This window comes from Pteronotus mesoamericanus, unplaced genomic scaffold (assembly GCF_021234165.1).
Source record: "Pteronotus mesoamericanus isolate MK-2021 breed Mesoamerican mustached bat unplaced genomic scaffold, CSHL_Meso_final contig_68, whole genome shotgun sequence".
Classification (NCBI taxonomy): domain Eukaryota; kingdom Metazoa; phylum Chordata; class Mammalia; order Chiroptera; family Mormoopidae; genus Pteronotus; species Pteronotus mesoamericanus.
Genome location: NW_026555234.1, coordinates 18,422,656 through 18,443,582, shown reverse-complemented (window position 1 = coordinate 18,443,582; position 20,927 = coordinate 18,422,656). Strand labels below are relative to the sequence as shown.

At 34.8% G+C, this 20,927-nt stretch overlaps 1 protein-coding gene across 1 annotated transcript in view; it reads right to left on the bottom strand.

Moving 5' to 3' along the window:
• PCDH7 (protocadherin 7) overlaps window positions 1–20,927 on the bottom strand; it is a 409,563-nt gene that overhangs the window by 222,311 nt on the left and 166,325 nt on the right. The gene's annotated exons all lie outside the window — the stretch shown is intronic.

Here is a 20,927-nt window from a genome sequence, read left to right as displayed (position 1 = left end):
AATAAAAATGAGGTTTGGGAAGAAAACCAGGTCACTTTTGACATTCAGAAGCCAAGGAAGCCAATCATCTCTGGAAAGGAGGAAAATCTTACATGCTCAAAAGCGTCAGAGACATGCAAAAGGATGCCCGTTACCACATGCCCATGGGATTCATCCATTAGAAGTTTATTATGGCTATGAAATCTCTGAACTCTGAAGAATAATTCTAGATTAGACCAAAGGAAGTAAAAAACAAGCATGTAAATATATGGAGAAATAGAGAAAGTACAGTTAGACTACTAATTCTAAAAAATGTGACAGAGAAGTAGGGTCATAGTTAAAAAGAAAAAGATTTATGTTAATAGCTTAAAATATTTATTTATATTTTTGTCTTTGTGGTATTGAAAAAATTGCTTTAAAGCAAATATTTGAAGATGAAAGCATAAAAGGGTGCCTCATAACATAAAGTGATTGGGGAGGCAAAGACAGAGGGTAAGAAATCAGAGACAATAAGTAAACTAAATAGAATTAAGAGAAAAATGAAATTAAAAATAAAATTAGAAAGGTAAGGTAAATAGTATATGCTGAGGAAACCCAAGCATGGGTATGGGTGTGTATGTGTGTGTGTGTAAAATGAGAAAAAATAGTATATTACAAAGAACGAGAAGAGTTTCTATTCCAAGCAACTCTATTGATTCCCTATTGACCTCATACAAGTTAGCTGACCCTTGGTTCTTACGCCTTAGGCTCAGGGTCTGTAAAATAGAGATAATAGTTCCTGCCCCTTACTAACTTGAATTCCCTGAGAGATAATGAGATAGTTTATAAAAAGAGCCTTAAGCTTCCTCAAAGACATATGCTATAAAAGGTATTATACCTCAGGCCACAGCTACAGAGCTGTATATCTTGAATTATCTCCTATTAAGTTTTAGGGGTTTTTTTCTTTAATTAAAAATATATATTACTGGCCCTGTAATTCATGATGATTTTTAACGTAACTTTAAAAATCATATGAAATTTCAAATTCTCTTATTAATGCACCAAGTTCTTATTGTTTTAAATGCAATTTTTTTGTAAAACAAATACACACATATGTTAACACAAATTTTTTAAAAACTATTTGAATCTAATCAATTTAGTAAGCATGAACATTCCTATAATCAATTATTTTAGAATGGCATTTATCAACTAGTTTTCTATTCCACTGTGACACACTGGATATTTTACTTAAAAACACAGCTTACTATGAGAACTTCCCAGATATTTTATAGGTTGTTACAAATATATTAAAAGGAAGCTCCAGATAATACGCAATTGCTCCAGCACTGGATGTGCCTTCATCATCATCCTAGTCCTCAAGTGATGGGAATGCATTAGAGTTGACATTGATATAAGCTACTGAAGACGGGGAACCATCATTCTGTACTCTAATATAATCTTATTGGACTTATTTTCTGGAAGCCTAGAGGTCACATGATGAGCTGGGCCACAGTATTAATGGAGAGGTTCTCTGCCCTCTCCTCTTGTGTTCACGTTGCAGGTGGCCGTGAGGGTGGCTGCCTCTTCCGCTCCTCCCCGCCTCAGTGGGAATTCTGATGACACCCAGGTAGGCATGTGTGACTGCAATAATCATTTCTATATAAAATTTACCTCATATCCTTGTAAAGATAAGCAGAGCAAATAAGAATTGTTTTAAGGTAGGTGCTGTGGGGTGTGCAGTGTCTCATATTCAACAAATGCATTTGCTCGTTAATATTTTTTATTATTTTTCTGAAAAAAGTGAACAGATGCTAGTAACATTATACTGCAGAGCTTGGGATCAAGAGAAAGAGTCTGCTTAGATGAGGAGGGGAATTAGAAAATGTATATTTGAGTTACAGAAACAAAGCTGACGTTCTAATAACATTATTTCAAGGGGTAAAACATTAATGAAGGGAAAATGTGGTGAACATTTGATTTATTATTATTTTTGGTAAAATTGCATCTCTGTGATTGATAATATAAATTACCAAATAGGAAACATAAACCAAGGCATTAAAACAGGTGCAGAGGTCATTTCAAATACATACTAGCAGCCAAATTTCACCCTCCTTCTATTCAGAGGATTCAAAGAAAGTTAAATTCATACAATTTCAAATTCTTTAGAGCACTGAACAGTTACAAAGATGCAAGGAAAATAAGACAAGCAACACTGAAAGGAAAAGAAACCAACAAAGACAAGAGGGAAGGAGGGGAGGCGGGGAAAAGGAAGGGAAGGGGAAAGTCAAGGAACATATAGCAAGGACTCATGGACAAAACCAAAGGGGAAGAGCTGAGGGAGGGAAGGAGGGAGGGGGCAAGAGAAAGTGTTGGGGGGCGAGGCAGAGACAAATGTATTTGAAAAAATAAATTAAAATAAAATTAAAAAAAATAAAAAAATAAAAAATAAGTGATTTTTAAAAAAAATACCTAAAAGCTGATGTCCAACGGAACTTCAACTATGATAACGGCCTAATTTTGTTATTTTCTTTGCAAATAATCATGTTTTTTAATTCTACAGAACCATGTAATCCCCTTATTTTCTGAAAGTACTGATAAATAACATGCACTATTCACAATCTGCATCATTCACAAATTTAATTTTTAAATTAACATTAATATGCTATTCTGATTTTGGAATATAATCATTGCCAACTACGTGTAACATTTCTAAGTGCTATTAAAAACTAAGTTGTCACTAATTTTAGGAAATTAAATTTCCTAATTCCTAATTAAATTTCCTAAAATTCCTAATATTGTTAGGAAAAGCAATAGAGACCAGATGCATATTTTAAATAGATGAATAATACCTTTATTATTATCGATTTTTAATCCTCACCTGAGGAGACGTTTATTGATTTTTAAAGAGAGAGAGAGAGTCGAGGAGAGAGAGAGAGAAACATTGATGTGAGAGAGAAACATGATTGGTTGCCAACCAGGGACTGAGCCAGAAACCTAAGTATGTGCCCTGACCAGGAATCAAACCAGCAACCTTTTGGTGTATGGGATCCTCCCAATTTTTAATCTAACCATTAAGAATGGATAAGCCCTAGCTGGGTTGCTCGGTTGGTTAGATCATCAACCCACTCACCAAAAGATTGTGGGTTCGATCTCTGGTCCACCTCTGATCCAGGGCACATACCTTGGCTGCAGGTTTGGTCCCCAGTAGAGGCGTATATAGGAGCCTGTGGGAGACAATGGATTGATGTCTGTCTCACATCAATGCCTCTCTCTCCCCACCCTCTAGCCCAAAGCCAATAAACATACCCTTGGATGAGGATTTACGAAAAAAGTAAACATTACACCATGAAAGCAAATATCACGTCCCATAAACAGACATACTTTAAAATATTTGCCTTTCATCTGTCACCATTAACAAAATCTTCTAAGTTATAACCTGCACAATAAAAATGGATTGCTTTCACTGATAAGACAGTGGCTAATTTTAGAAAAGAAAAAAAATAGAACAATAGAGCTTTGGAAGTGTCTTCTTTTACACAATACTTACAATAAAAGAGAAAACAGTATTGGGGTGAGAGTGCAGCAATTCCCCCTTGGAGTCCATTTCACAGAATCTAGTGACTCTGCCATTGCAGAGATTTTATTTGTAAGAGGATAGGACCCTAAGGATGCCACAGGAAAGCTTCGGGTTAAATCTCTTTCCCTATTGAATAGTGTTCTGTGTCTTACAGACAACTTTATTGAGAACTTTAAATGTGCACCTTCCTTTTTAGCTTCAATAGTCTCTCCATAAATCTCCTTATCTGGAACTCACGTACAGCTGTCTCGGTCACATCAATTATTTCTGAATGAGCTGAAAAGGCATTTTTATTTTTTTCCAATTCACTCAGTTATGTCCATCAAACAGACTTCTAATGACTCTCTTTGTCAGTTATAAAGCACCGAAACAGTCACAGAGCAGAACATTGCAGTATTATAAGAAGAGCTGCATTTCCTTTTTAAAGAGGAGCTAAGGCTGTGAGATCTTTCCTCTCAGATGAACTGGTACTTGATTACTCTGTGAACATTTTCAACCTGTGTCAGTGGCTAGAGCACAAAGACATCTAGGATTCCAGAGTGCATGAGTTGGAAGAAGTCTGGCAGAACCTTCAAACAAACTTTAATCAGGTCTTTTAACTTTTTAGGGGTGTCTTCCTTTGCTGACATCTCAAGATTCTTCCTTACTTCAAACTGTATTTCTTTCTTTTAAGTCAACAGCAGATGAAAGAACATTAAAAAGAAGCATGCTGAGACATTTGGGTTAATTAAAACCCTAATTTGGGGAAGGAGTAGTTGAATAATTGTATTTCCTTTGACTTGTATGTAATTATATTTTGACATATTTGTTCACAGTTGTGCTTCAGAAACTAAAAATGCAGGTGATACTTTATCATTCTTAGTCTAAGAGTCATAAACTATTTAATATTGCAAGAGAACAATGATGACAATATAAAATTATTAACTATTATATCCCAGAAAAGAGCTATTCATTTTACTTACGTTGTAAGTTCTCCTTATGCCATCCCTATATGGGTCATATTAACATTCTGATATTGCAAATGAGAAAAAATAATAAATTTCAATATTTAAACTACAGCAAGAACTACTCTAACATATAAATACAAATAGATTTTCACCATAATGAAAAAATCAGGGAGAAAAATAGCCAAAACTTTAAATTCTTAGTAATGCATGCAAACATACTTTTAAAGTAAATATTATGCTTCAAAACACATATTGTGGGCCTTCTATATTGTTGGACACAATTGCTCAATCTATTTTTGGCTCTTTTTGCTAACTATTATTACACTTAGTTCAGGATTGAGAAACTTTTTTCTGTAAAGGGCTAAGAAGTAAATATTGTAGGTTACAGCTTTCTGCCTCAAATACTCAACTTGGTTGTTGTAGTACAGAAAGAGTCATTGCTGATATCAAGTTAAATAAGCATGGCCATGTTCCAATAAAACTTTACTTATGAAAACAAAAGCTTGAATTTGAAATTATTTTCCCACTCTATGAAGTTATTTTTAAATTTTTTTTTCAAACACGTAACATTGTAAAAAATCAAATATAAAAAACTTGTCTATTGTATTAATACTTTTCAATGTTATGTGGATTTTTCAACTAGCATATAAAGTCCTCAAAAACAATATTTCTCCATTATAGCCCTATTTCAATGACAGTACCTTGAAAATAGTTTCTATTCAATCGCCACTTATTAACATGTTATGATATTTCTTGTCCTTTTGGAAATAACTCTGTACTGGGAAATCTGGAAATTTGGATTTGAGTACTGGCTTTGACATTAAGTGTAAAATCCAGGGAAAAGATTAATCTTTCAGCTTTATCACCTTCAACTTTAAAATGAAGGAGTTAAAGGTAAAGATATTTAATATCTTTTTCCATTCCTTAATTCTCTGAAACTAAGAAGACTGGTGTAATTGGAGAGGGGAATAAATGGTTGAAGCTAAAGTTGACTTTGCTCACCCATTAAGAAATTCCTTAGCATACCACATGGCATTGCGAATATTAATGCATCTTGGAATGCATTTGCCTAGGAAACAAAATCATGAGCAAACATATGCATAACAATCAAATATTTTAGGCAATTACATTGATGAAAAATTATCCCAATGGTGCAGTACCTTCAGTCTTACCATCTCTGTTAAAATGTAAAGACATTCTCCAATGTCAGCTCTGTGGAATAGGCTCACCTAAATTTTCCCTGTGAAAGCACCTCCTCTGTGGTTCCTTCTTTGACTCAACCGCATCAAACTGCTCACTGAGTTTCTATTGTGTGCCAGAGGTGGTGAGTCCTTATTCATCTCTCAAACGCATGATTCCAACAGCAGAGGTTAGCAAGGTTGGTATGAAATACAATGGTGAAAGCATGCTGGGTCATGATTGGATTCACCTCCCTGTTCATTTTAGACCCTACATAGCCCCTTGTAAGTTTCTGTGTTTACATGCACAGAGAAACAAGAAGGCAGAGGGAGTCCTAGTTAGGAAAAGAGAATATTGACAGGCAACTAATGAGAAAAAGACTCTCTTGGCAATGATATTCAATCCAACAAAGACTTATTAGGCACTTGTTTTGTGCCTACCACTGTGCCAAAAAATCTACATGCTGTAAATTCAAGCAATAAGCTCCTTTGGGCAAGTGTAGATTAATCATACAAAAGCACTCACAGAATGCAAGCATGGGTTTCTTTCTTTCTTTCTTTTTTTTTCCTTTTTGCTATGGTGATAACCATCAAAAGCTCAGTTCACATGTTGCTCTCAGTTGCTTGCATGACTACTTCCATACACTGAGCTCCAGAAGCGGCCGAATGAGGTCGATAAACTTACGTCTTAAACACACAGCTGGAGTTAGTTTGCTGTGTTCAAGGGAGCAACACTGAAAACCAAGCAGAACTCCTACAGGACTGCCCCAGTTTCCAACTACTAAAACATAAAACAATGAACAAATGAACAACAAGAAAAACAAGGACAAAAATAACCTTTAAAGAGCTACCTCCTAAAATGCATAGAAGGTTAGAAGCACAGATAGGAGCCCACCTCACATGCACGTGAATTAATTCTCCCACACTGAAATGAATGGAAATGAAATGTGCATTTAGAGTCCACTCAGAAGAGGCTCCATATTTTTTTTTCCTTTTCTCTTTTAGACATTCCATCTAAGCTGTACTGGTGAAATCTGTTTAGGCAACTACATACATCTAAAAACTTTGAGTTCTCATATTCTATGGAATGGAGGCTTCGATCCTTAAGTAGCTTTCTCTGGCCTGGTTGGATTAAAATGTCTCACAGGAATGAGGACAGACAGATGGGCTAAGGCTCTGGTGTGTTACTTAAGCCCTTATCATGAAACCAAGTTGAGACCTAACTCTGGAGCCAGAATCTTCTGCTACCCACGTGACCCATCTCCTCCGCCACCCCTTCTGGCTCACTTGTTCTCTCTCACTTATCTGCACTTGGTTAAAAAGAAGAGGCACCAGTGTCCACTAGGAAAAATATATTCAATGCCCTGTGTATGCTAGTTTTCATTCCTCAGGTCAAGTCAAAGGACTTCAAAAAAAATCAGTGAAAGTAGGAATAACAGGCAGAAAGTGGACTCCAGTGATATCCGCATCCTAATTTCTGGAAGCCATGAGCAGGTGACCTTACCTGCAAAGAGGTGTATAAGATTGCTGACAGAATTTTCTAATCAACAGAACTTATATTATTGATAAATTATCTGAATTATTTGGGGGGCCCAGGGCAATTACAAGGGTTCTTCAAAGTAGAAGGGGGAAGCAAAGAATGACATTAAAATGATACAATGTTAGAAATGGACCCCCCTTTGCTAGCTTTGAAGAGACAAGAGGTCACAGACCAAGGAATGCAAGTCTCCTCTGGAAAGCATTAAAGGCAGGTACAGGAGCAAATGTTCCTTCACAGCAGCCATTTTCAACCTTTCTCATCACATAGCATACAGAAACTAATTACTACAATTCTATGGCACACCAAAAAATATATATATATTTTTGCTGATCTGACCAAAAATAGGTATAACTTTGATTTACAAAAAATAATAGTAATAATTACCTATCCTTTTGCTCTAAAGTCACTTTTTAAAAAAATCAGGTGCTTATACTTGTATATAAGGATTTATGATATCAAAAATTAATCACTCAAATGCAAATTTATGCAATGTGACCAGTAAGATGTAACTTATTATATAACCTATATATTTGTAGTTCAAGACAAGGCATTCACAGCAGATGGTTATCGTTGTGTTGTCTGTTGTCATATTTGACAATCTGAGGGAAAAGAGTTCAGCACCCCTGACTAAGTAGTCAGGTATTACATGTTTTAAATGTCTTGCAGCTCGTTAGTTGAAAATTGCCACTCTAGGGTCTCCAGAATAAATGCTGCCTTACCAGCACCTTGATATTAGCCCAGAGAGACCCATTTTGGATTTCTGACTTTATAAATTGTGAAGCAACAAATTAGCATAGTTTTAAGCCATAAATTCTTAGTACTTTGTTACAGCGGCAATAGGAAACATACAAGAGGCATAGAGCCTGAGGTATGGAGGGGAAAAAAGAGGGGTAGAGCATCTGAGTTGAGGCTTTATATTTATAAAACAGATTAGAGTCATCATTCAAATTTAAATTGGTGTTCCATTTCTGGATGACCCCACTGTAGGAGCACTGAGAACTAGCGTGTAATTCTAATGATTATACTTATTCTATAAACACTCATATATTGTGTTGCTTATTTTATGTTGAAAGTGTTTAATAAGTGTAAAGATGTTAAAATAATCTTTATAACTTTGTTTTCATATTTATTATTATTTTAATTCAATGAAAATACAAATAAGAAACAATACAAGACCAAAAAATGAAGTGTACTAGTTCTGTGCCCACCTATACACGTGAGAAAAACCACTTCAAATTTATATTTCAGTCCTCTCTTATCAGATAACAAATATTATACTTGCAGAAACCCAGAATTTCTTTTCTTGACATGAATTACATGTAAGTTGAATAAAGTTGGGCCATTGAGTTAATTCTTCTGAGCCACAACTCATCTTTTATAAATATGAAGGATAATATTTCCACTTTAAAGATACAATGAAGATCCAATTTGATCTTATAAATGAAACATATTTTATGTTATAGAGTGTTCTATAAATGGTAATAGTGAATTCAGCCTAAAATTGTGTCTATAGGCCAAGATTTAGGGAGCTAATATAGGCATTACAAAAATAATGAACCAGGAGGAAATAAACTCTTTCTACCACACTAGCATAAAAATATAAACCAAACTGATAACGAGTGTCTTAATTTTCAAGAATAACCTAATCTACACTGGAGAGAGATAACAAATCCTAATTGCTGCCTAACTGGAGTTATTATAGTTATAGATATTGCCTCTTGTCTGCTACCTTCCCTCTTATTTCCACTTTGTTTTGTATTTGAATATTAAATAAAATCTTCTAGGTGGGTGAATTTTTTGTATAAGCACTACAGCTTTTCAGAGGAATGAAGAAAAATAAATTCACCAAGTAATGCGTAAGCATGCTGGCATGTTAGGATTCCTTAGGGAGATGAGCACACTCGCAGCTTGACCCTCACATGAGGACTCCAAAACAATTTTTAAAAGTTAGGGCAGGTAGCCAGAAGCACTGACTGGAGTTTAATTTATAGCCATACTTTGAAAATGTAACTTTAAATTATCTAATATTTCCCATATATTATTTCAATATTAAGTGCCACAAAAACAACTCGATTCATTTACTGCCTCCTTGAGAAAAAAGGTTGAATTCTTAGGCTTATAGAAAAGGAATGTTTTGAAATATGAGAGAAGGACAAGTAAATCCTTGAGGCAATAACATCATAGGACAATCATATTTTATTACCACCACTACTATTTGGCTTTCTAAGCCTGCTTATATTTCATATTCAGAAGATACTTGGGGAGCCATATCTAAAATAATATATTTTTATTCCTTTCTTTTTTGGCTTTTACTTTATTACTTTCTCAAGCCTCTGGTCTCCCCCCGCCCCACCTCTCATAAGTTTATGCACAATGCCATTTTGTACATATAATTTAATGGAGATCTTAATTTTCATTTTAGAAACCCTAAAATCATAACACTTTGGGCACCCATAGTTTCTGAAATTCATTATAGCCTATTAAAATGTTCCTCTCACCAGTGCTTCTGCCCCTTAGATATTATTATATGCATTCTATGTATTAAGAAATAAAATTAACAATAAATCATGTAATTAAGTTAAATTTTATATTCTGGTGGAAACAAAATTGTCTTGGTGTGTTTCTTTCTTTTTTTTTCTTTATGCTTAACTTCAGTTTTTGAATGATAACTGCTTATATTGGCAGGTTGCAAATTAGCTGGAGATGTTATGTATTATCTTGCTAGTCTGACAGAGAATCCTGCAGTAAAACAGAAATACATGGCCGAGCAAGAGACTTTCACACTGCAACAACTGATCAATAGAAATAGAAACCTTTCTAGGGAGTAATCAGTAATTGGTAGCAGGCATTTCCCAGAACATAATGAAAGAAGGCAAAACCTCCTTAATGATATAGTTGATAGTGTCTGTACTTAAAATGCATAGCGATATTCCCTAACACTCATTGATTGCTTACCACGTGTCCATTCTAAGTTTATTTAATTGTCTCAGGAGCGCTATGGGGTAAATGAAGAAACCAATGCCCACAGAAGAAACTTGCCCACAGTCACACAGTTGCTTACTGATCCACAGTTCAGTTCTTACTGAGCAACAGCTTCACCTTAATTGAACCCTGAGTAGTTGATAAACAGACAATGAGACTTCTGCATACACTGACAAGAGCACTTCTATAACTAAACCAAAATATCAATATTTTGGCACAGCCTATATTATTTAAAAGTAAAGGCTGGTAGAGCAAGTCTTCAGGTAAATTATTTTAGCTGCTTCTGACAAAAGATTTTTAGAGGTTCTTTCAGCTAAAAATTACACATTCAGACTTAAACTCCACTGGATATTGTCTGTAGTTTTTTGTTACATTAAGGCAATTGTAAAGGAAAAGATACAGATATGTACCTCACCTTTGACTGTGAACACTTAAGTCATTTTCTTAAAGTCTAAAAAAACCTTCCAGCTTTGTTTTAAACAGTCCAACTGTTCTCAACTCTGGCTGCATATGTGAATTACTGGGAAACTTAAAGAATATTGGTGCTTGGACAACAATTATTTTGGGATAGGGCTCAGTATCTGCATCAGCAGGGCTGAAAATCCACTCTGATCCTAAAATAAATGAGAAATCTTCCTAATTTTAATCTTCCACCCTCCCAGAAAACTCAGTGCTCAACACCATATATTTACAAACCTAACTGGAAGAGATAAATTTACCCATTCTTCTCTCTGTGGGGTTTTTGAGGTACCATTTTTATTTTAATAATTTCATCATATAAATGTATTTTATCATAAAATGTCTCAAATCCTTATGGAGGCAGATAGCCTACATTTTGAAAACAATTACAGAAAAACTTAAAATGAATGTTCCTTATTATTCATTTTATCTATTCTGGAAAAAAGTGACTTGGGTGTTTTATGTTGCTCCTCAATTAACACTTAGTTATGTTTGACTGATGATAGCTCTATTTTTCATCATCATGCTTCATATGTGCATTGCTATTCCTGACTTTATTTCGATACAATCATGTACTAGTTTTTCCTTTAAGAGTAGGAAATCCAAGGTATAACATGGTATCACTGGATAACATTATTAAGCATTTCTAAAACCATGTCTTTACCTGCTCTTCCTGTTAGCAATTCTTATGCCATATTTTTTCACTTTATTTTTCTCTCAAATATCTCAAGTCATTCTATCATATCAGCCCTTAGGAAAAATGACCTTTCTGCTGTCCTGTGACTCCTGCACACTGGTTTGTGAATGCCCCCAGCAGTGATAACCCGCGTACCTGAGCGTTGCCTTCCGGATGGTGTGTCACTTCCCTCAGGTAACACAGTGTCTTTACCTAATTACAATCTTTAATGCCTCAAGGAAATCCTGGAAATCTTTCATAGGTGGTGTCAACTTTGAGAATTGAATATCAAAGGATTGAGAAAATTCTGAGAAAAAAAGATTGAACTCTTTAAATGATAAATACTTCAACTCTTTTTAGTTCAACTAGAAATACCACAGGACTTGCAGTTGCTACCTAACCTTTCCTATTTCAATTGTATTCTAACATATTCCTTGGATCCCTGTTTTGCTCACAGTAGCTTTATCATTCATGAGCCCTATGATTTAAGACTGGATATGGAATTCCTCTAAACCTCAGTTTCCTAATCTCTACTATGAGGGGAAACAGAGAGTACATACATCAGAGCCCAGCTAAGAGATTTAAGTTAGAAGATCCAGTGAATCTTAATGTTTGTTATACTTGACAGTCTCCTGAGATACTATTAACTCTTTAAAAGCTCCCCAACCCACATTCAGATATTCTGCTTGTTTAGGAAAAAAACAAACAGCTAATTGGGATGCCCACCAAAATTTGGAATCACTTATATAAACCATGTAAAACACTGTGCATATTATTTGTTTTATCTTTATTTTAATTGTTATTAACATTGACATTATTGTAGCTGATGATGAGATGCTCCTTATAGCTGGCCTTAAAGTGGCAGCCAGGCCCCCCCATTATCAGGAAATTTAGTTCTGGTGAAAACCATTCCCCAAAATTGCAGTCATTCATTGTTCAACCCAGCCTCACATACAAACAGATCTGTGTAGTTAGAGTTGGGTTAAGGTGGCAAAATATTAGAGTCATGGTCGAGTGGGTTCTAACCTAGAAAGTTTGTGGGGAAAACTAAGGAGACAGATTTCAAACAATGGCATCAACAGCAGAGGCAAATCCAAAGGAGGACATCTTGGAAAACGCTGGATGAGTCAGCCTTGTCCTCGCAGCCATGCTCTGCTTCCCACGGGCCAAAAGGCACAAGTGAAGACCACAGCAGATGAGCAATGTCCTACCTCACACAGGGCAGGCTCAGGAGGCGTCTACATTGTGCAACACAGCTTTCAGAAAGTTGGCATAATAAAGACATGGGGAAATAGGGAGGGGGTTATTTAAACAGAAACAAAAATAAAAATTTGCATACACACTAGATAGTCATTTCAGAAAAGTCAAAATAAGCACAGCTGTATCCTGTAAAATCTGAAATACTGTAACACTACAAGGGCTTTTCTTTTATAAAGTGAGCTTACCTGTATTCAAGTGGATGGGATGGGAACACCTTAGAATTTCTATTGTTCTAAATAATTATTCTCAAATCTATAGTGTAGAGAACTCTCGGCTAGTGGACTTCAAAGGTGCTTATTTTTTCTTGTATCATTACCAATAGTAAGAAATAAATTTTGCATTCTTATGCTGTACACACACACATACACAGAAAGCTTCTTAAAACAACATTTTCCTGCCCTAGTCAGGTAGCTTCATTGTGGTTAGAGTGTTGTCCCAACACACCAAGGTTGCTGGTTTGATCCCTGGTTAGAGCACATGCAAGTATCAACCAATGAATGAATAAATAAGTGGAATAACAAATTGATGTCTCTCTCTTCATCTCTCTCCTTCCTTTTCTCTTTCTAAAATTAATAACTGAACATTTTAAAAACATATTTAAAATATTTCATTAATGCAGTGTACTTTCAGATATATATTTATATATACATATATTTTATATATTTTGTATATATATTTATTTATATATTTTGTGTGTGTATATATATGCACAAACACAGACACATGCACACATACACCATGTTCTACCTTATTCCATTCTCTAATTTAAAAATACTAGTTAAGGTCTGCTACATTGATATTATGACCCATTACGGGGTCTTTATTGCATCATGATACAAGGTGGCATTTGTTAGAAACGGAAATTTCAGCCCCATATCTACCCCAAGATATGCCTTTAGTAGTTCTGGAATTAGAGTCAAGAAGGTACATTTTACAAGCCACCTAACTGACTCTGAGCTCTAGAAATACTAAGTCCTATAAAGTGAAAAACTGCTTTCAGCTAGAGCTGATGTCTCCCACCTTCTTGCTCTTGCATGTTTGCTTCTCTTCTGCTATAAACCAAAAACTTAGACCTGACTCGATCCCATGCCTGGCACTATATCGGATGAATAAACTGAGGTCTTAATTGCCAGGAAGAAATTAAAAACCCTTCATATTTCACTTTTCTTTTTCAATTCCTTCAAGTTCTATACAGATCTCAGGGTTCAACTCAGCAAGAACCAATTTTAAAAAGTGAAATAAACACACACACACACACACGACAAAAATTCTCTCAAATGCAGTTTATGATTTATTTCATGGAGAGGCTCCCCCTCTCCATGAGGCTACTTTTATGGTTAGGAAATAAAAACATGTTAAACCAATTTAAATAAACTAACTTTTACTGTATATTTATCTTACTGCACATTGGAAAACTTAACTTCTCTATTTTCTTATTGCAGTTAAGGGTTCAACTACAAATGTACTTTTGGGGCAAACAGAACACATTTCTAATGTACTCGGGAGATACAACTGTAAGGAAGACCATTACGGGGCTAAGAGCCTATTATACTAAGCTGTAAAGATATTTCCCTGTTGGACTAATTGGCTAAAATTTAGAACAAATTCTCAAATAAGACCAGAAGCAATTTTATTATCTTTCCCATGGTATCACTACAGAAAAGTAAATACAACTCATTTTATTTGTGTGTAATATTGACATGATTTATTTCAGAGGGTACGCAGCTACGTGTTTTAATTAGTTTAGCTTGACTGATTACAGTACTCTCCATCATCAAGAACAAAATTATTAACTCACATAGTTTCTGTTAAGGATTTTAAGAATTATAAAAGTCTATTTCTCCGTTAAGTCTTAATCAATACAAATATACCGAACAAATGTCCAAAAATCTTTGTACCATTTTATTAAAATGTTTATATGGCCTCTGTTAGTTTGGCTCAGTTGGTTGGAGCACCATCCCACTGGTTCAATTCCAGACAGGGCACATGCCTAGGTTGTGGGTTCAGTCCCCAGTTGGCGGCTTATGAGAGGCAAACTGATCGATGTTTCTCTCTCGCATCGATGTTTCTCTCCTCTCTATCCATCTCTTCTCCTCTCTCTCAAAAATCAATAACATGTCCTTGAGTGAGGATATGAATCAGTAAATAATAATTGAAGGAAACCATCATGAAGATTTAGAAATATTTTATACTTGGAATTCCTTTAAAATAACCTTAAAATATTCCACAAACACTTTATCATTGACATAAAAATATTTGAAGTCGTTGAATCACCTGTTACAGTTTAATAGACTTCAGCACTTACAAAATACTGTTGAATGAATAAAGCAACAAATGAGAAAACAATTTTTAAACCTCATATCTTTATGCCCTTTAAATATTTGCATTATCTCTTAAAAAAGAAGTTTGTCAGGCAATTTAGTGATGAAAATAAAGGTCTGAAAGGGGGCAGGAGAGCTGTGGGAACTTCCTGGCTCGCTGGTCAAAGCACATTTAGCTGGTGTCCAACTAAGTGTAGAGATGAGTGTCAACTGCAAATAACTCACGTGGGTTTGCTTTATTAAAAAGAGTACATGATGCCAGTATAATGAGAGTTAGATATTAGTACAAATTATTGTAAATATTTTGAAAAAATAAAACTTTATTTAATACATCTTTATTAAATTTTTCACTTTATTAAAATTTTCCACACAATTAGTCTGAATTAGTGTGTTTTACTGTATCTAATTCATTAAATTACTGTCTAAATCGCTCATCATCTGTAAGAGTAAAAAAGAAAAAATAATCATTCTTTGCTTCAGTGATGAGGTATGTATGTACTATATATTAAAGCACAAAATAGTTGATAACATCCATAGAAAAACATAGATTTGTTATTTTTATCAGCATAGTGGGTTAGAATCCACGGGAGAGAAAAAATTTATAGGAACAAAATATTGAGAGTAAGCTCAGCATTGGAATAGCAGTTCCAATCAACAAAAGCAATTAAGCTGCATTGGAATAAATAAAATGTCAACAAATAACATTTATATTTTGTCTAGTTTCCAATTTCACAGCAAGAGTTTGATGTCTGCTCAAACCCATATAACTAAATTGTAAATTAAATGCTCTCTAGACACACCAGATTCACAGTCCAAAATGCAAATATAACTGAATTTAGCCAGAAGTTGTTTATGATGTAGTGAAAGTGGGGAAAATACCATTAGAATATTTAGAATTATGTCACAAAATTCAGAAGGAAACAATAACCCCTGCAACTCATTATCACTTATGTAGTGAAAATCATTCTTGTTTATAGACTGGATAGGAACGCTTTGAATACCCTTGATATTGAACCAGAGTTCTGGTAGGGTGCATTAGATGAAATGGAAAAAATAAAGTACGATGGAATTTTGAATTATTGATATGTTTATTGCATACATCCCTCCAAGTGCTCAGCTTCATTTTGAATGGGTTTGTTGTCATTTAAATTAGTGACATAAATTCAGTCTGAGTAAGGTGACATCTAAGAAGGAATTTGTCCCAGTTCCTGAGCCAGGAAAGAGCTAATCCTTGGGGTAACTGACATCACTATTCTTACACTTTTGGGGGGTGAGCTTGGGGTAGGGAGGTTGTTTTCCATACCCTGGGATGGTCTGCAAGGTAGCAGAATAAGAAATGAATTTCTCCAACTTTTACCACTGATTATGTGGAGAAGCAAATGTTGCTCTGCCTTTCTATGTGAGCAAAATAAATAGAAGAAAATAGTGTTTATAATGGGAGAGCAGGGGAGAGAATAAAGAGACAGACTCTACTGGAAAATGCAGTTATACCCTACCCCACTTTAGAAATACATTGCATGGTCCTATAGGCAAACTGTTTAGAAGCTCCCTGTTAAGCTTATTTTTAAAATACCCCTTGCATTTTCCAGTTGTTTGACATAAGACATGTATTTTTGTTGCTCTACATAGCTGAGATAATATGTCATGAACACTACAGACCTAAACACAAAATGATTGGTAAAGTGTTTAAACACAGAGCTGATATATGCTGTGTGTCTTCCTGAATAGATGGGAAAATTCTGCAGAGTACCATTTTGTCTTTATTTGCATCTACCACTGTGTTGCACAAACTTGGTACTCATATATTTTTTTTGAAATTATGTTCATACTGAAAATAAAGCTTTAAATTTTTAAAAAATACTGATCTGGTCCTGGCTGGTGTGGCTCACTGGATTGAATGCTGGTCTGCAAAGCAAAGGGTCGCTGATTTGATTCCCAGTCAGGGCACGTGCCTGGGTTGTGGGCCAGGTCCCCAGGTGGGGGGTGAGCGAGAAGCAACCACACATTGATGTTACCCTCCCTTTCTTTCTCCCTCCCTTCCCCTCTAAAAATAAATAAATAAAATCTTTTAAAAAATACTGATCTGAAATTCTGTAAAGTTTTACATATATTGCTTCATCACAAGGGCGATATGGCATATAAATCATTACCTCCATTTTATAGAGAATAAATCTGAAATTCAGACAAGTGGAATAACCTTCCAACAATCAAACAGAAAGGGCAGATCTAAAATGTATAGCAGAGTTCTGGATCATTCCACTCTTGGAGTTGCTTTTTCATTTAGCAATAGTCATGTCAACCATATTAACACATTTGATTTTTTATCAAATATTGCTTATGATGAATGCTTACATGAACAAGATTCCAGGATCTGGATTAAACAATGAGGTTATAACTTCAAACAAAACATAAGCTCTTTTTTCCAAAAGCAACTCATCTCTAGACTATGACCTTGGCCTTGTCAATACCACACTCTAATCCACTGGGCATCTCTGGGAAGCAACCACTCCAGGGAGCTGGATATTTATCATTCACTAGTGCACACTTTGCCACAGACATTGGTCATATTTTCTCCTAACAACTTCTCACTCGATGGGACTCTAATCTAGAAGAGGTGTCCCCTGGGATAATTGTTCGCTCTGGGGTTCTGTTGCCTGGTTATATGGCAATTCGAAGCCTGCCTAACCTGGCTGCAATGCAAACCTTGAGCATCCAAGGTCTCATACTTCCAGAGAAGATGATTCTTAGAATGTGAGGCTCATATTATGACAGGGATAATTTCTTAAGGACAAAGGAAAATAACCCAGGCAGTTAACATTTTATTATCAACACTAAAATATTCTACATCCAGTTCTCCCAGGTGGCATCTAGGTATCTGCCTGGTACCTTTACTGTCACCTACAGAAGTATGATGAGGTTTAGCTGTCAGTATCCTTCCTCTACATATCTGATACACAAATCCTTAGTGACGATGACCTAAGACTTACCACTCCTTCCCTGGACACTTAATCTATTATGTTCAGCTCTAGGAATATGCTCAAGAGTGTATAAGCAGCTAAGTCAATTTTTGATCTGGAAAGCATTTAGTTCTCAAGTGAGGAATAAAATGTATTAAGGAACAATTAATGGAACAAATAGTACATTTTGTTGCAAATGAAATTCACCTCTAGTTTTACCCACAAATTGGATTATAGTTTCTGGAAACATGATAACAGGTTTCTTTGCCAGGTACTCATATTCAACTAAATGAGCCTTACCACCAGGAGATGAACCTTCCAGATCACACATATTGCAAGTCACATTTCTGCAGGACTGTTAGCTCACATATCTGCAAACCTGAATATGTGCTAAATTGCCAACTTTAAATCCAAAAGTGGAAATAGCCACAAGTTGAGTCAAGAAATAAGAAGACCAACATTGCTACTTACACTGCAGTCTAGTGAATACTGATAACATGACATTTGAAAATTTAATAGTAATACACGAGGAATTTCAGATTTAAATATAGATATAGATGGCATAGGTATAGGTATAGGTCTTTTCAGGAGAGAGGAGTACAGTTTATACATGTTTAATTTAGGTTGGATATATTTTGGAAAGTTAAAAACAATGTACTTATTAAGACACCACAGACTTATAAAAACAATGATAATGGCAGCTTGGAAAGTTTAAAATAACTGAAAATAGTATCTTATTTTAATGTTTAGCTAAAAGTAATACTGCTTCTTTTGTCATAGAAAAAACAATCATGTTGAAGCTTCCAATTTTAAGATTATATAGTATGTAATACAGAACATATAAAGTGTAACAAAGAGTAATTTCTTATGAAAAACATATAGAATTTATTAAGAAAATGACTCTACAATACTCGTATAACCTTTTAAACAATGGCAATCACAGTTAAACATGCTAGTCAGTCTCAATGAGGAGAAAGCTACCCTATGTCTCAGAATGGTTAGTTGTGGGAAGAAATGTGGGTTTTCTAATTGAGGCAAAGGAAGCGACCAAGGTCAACAAGAAGAGCACACTGGTGGGAGGGGTCTGCGCATTATTTAAGTGCCAATTGTTCAGTGCCCTAATCCATGAAAGGGCTCATCAGATAAATCTCCTCCATTTGGGAAGAATATATATATATATAATATGTTTTTACATATATGTAATTATATATGTAATATATAATTTTGTTATTTCATTTCCTAAATGCATTATATTCAATATAAAATGTATATTAATACATTTTATTACTGTACATTTTAAGATTTGACTATTCATCTCCCTGAAAAAGAGTCTTCATTTACCAATGATTCACTATGTAAATTCATTAAAGAAGTCACCCAGTGTACTTAATACATTTAATTTTTCACAAGTCCATTCAGCACAATTTATGTATAATAAAAACTCCACTTTAGAGAATTCTAAGCAGAATGATTGTTTTTCTCTGTGATTCAGTTTCTAACTCACTGTGAAATAATCCAGTAAGTTTTAATATCTTCTCAATTAATTTGGGAATAAATGGACATACAGATTATAAAACGGTCTATTTTAGAATCAATATATAATAATTTCTATGAATGTTCTTTCATAGCTTATAAGATATTTAGGGTAAAAACCATATAAAAATCCCATTTAGTTATTTACCATTCATCCTTTATTGATAGAATGTCTCTCTTTTTTCTACCTATTCTATATGAAATGCATGTCTGTTCATGTAAATTCTTGGGAACATTTTTCCCTGACCAAACCTGTTCAAAGTCTTACAAGTTACATAAATATAAAAGACAACATCACCCTAGGATTTTCTGAAGTAATTTATACACTGAAAACTCTGGAAAGTACAGTTTAGCTCTCAATAGAATAAAAAATAGCTAACTGAAAACTAGGGGGGAAGAAGCACAATCAATTAGGTGTTTGTAACATGTAATTAATTAAGAGTTTTATATTAATCAGTAGGTGACCTTTGGTCATCTTTCTTCCTTCCCATAAGGAAGTATGTTGCTGCTGCTGTTGTGTTATTCCGTTAAAGTTAAAAAAAAAACAGTAGCTTTGGATCACACACAATAGCAAGTTCACTCAGAGTGAGTGATAGTGATCATTGCTTCCTCGGAGGAAGAAGAAATCTTTAGGGAAACCAATATTTTAACCAATCATTCCCTGAATCCATATCTAACATGATATCCTAATTATATATATTATTCTAAATATTCACATGCAGTAAATGGCTCTCTGGTCAAAATCAGGCATAATATTTCCATACCGCAACATATGTTAAAAAATGAAAACCTGAAATTACAGCAACAGAATCTATGTCCTTCCACAGAAAAGCACCACTTGCAGTCCATTTAGTAATGAGACTATTCCAATTCCCTAAGTGGCTCAACACAGTTAATGTGCCTCTAAAATGTAATCAATGTATCATCCTATTCTTCTTAAGGTAGATATAATTGTTTACTATATTGTGAGATTAAACTCACTTAGGAACCCATTAACTATTTTAATGACTAGAGAGGGGTTAATAGATGATAGAAAATGACAGTTGGTGATTATAGGCCTCTCGCTCCTTTAAACAGAGCTGGAGAGGGTGATTAAAAACAATACGGGCAGAGGAATATAAACTATCATCTCGCACAACCACACTGAGAGCTTTAATTTTCCACCAAGCATTAATGGAGCACCTACTGTGAGCTTGGGCTTAAGCTTGGGAAACATTCTGCCCAAGCCGCTTCACCCAGGATGGCTGATAACAAAGAGGCCTCCATTTAACTGGGTTGATACAATAATTTTTTTTTAATACCTATTTTAATATCACTTGGACATTACATTACTCTATCATTTATTATATTAGATAAACAAGGTTAAAATATACCCTTAGAACTAGCGTTTCTCTTCAAAAAATGTCGGGGCAATATACTTCCATATAAATATCTTATGCATGCCATTTTTTCCCAAGAAATCTATCAGGTTATTAATTCTTTTCTTTTTTTTCCTCTGATCTTGGAAACTACTAAGATAAACTGGTGACTTGACCTCCA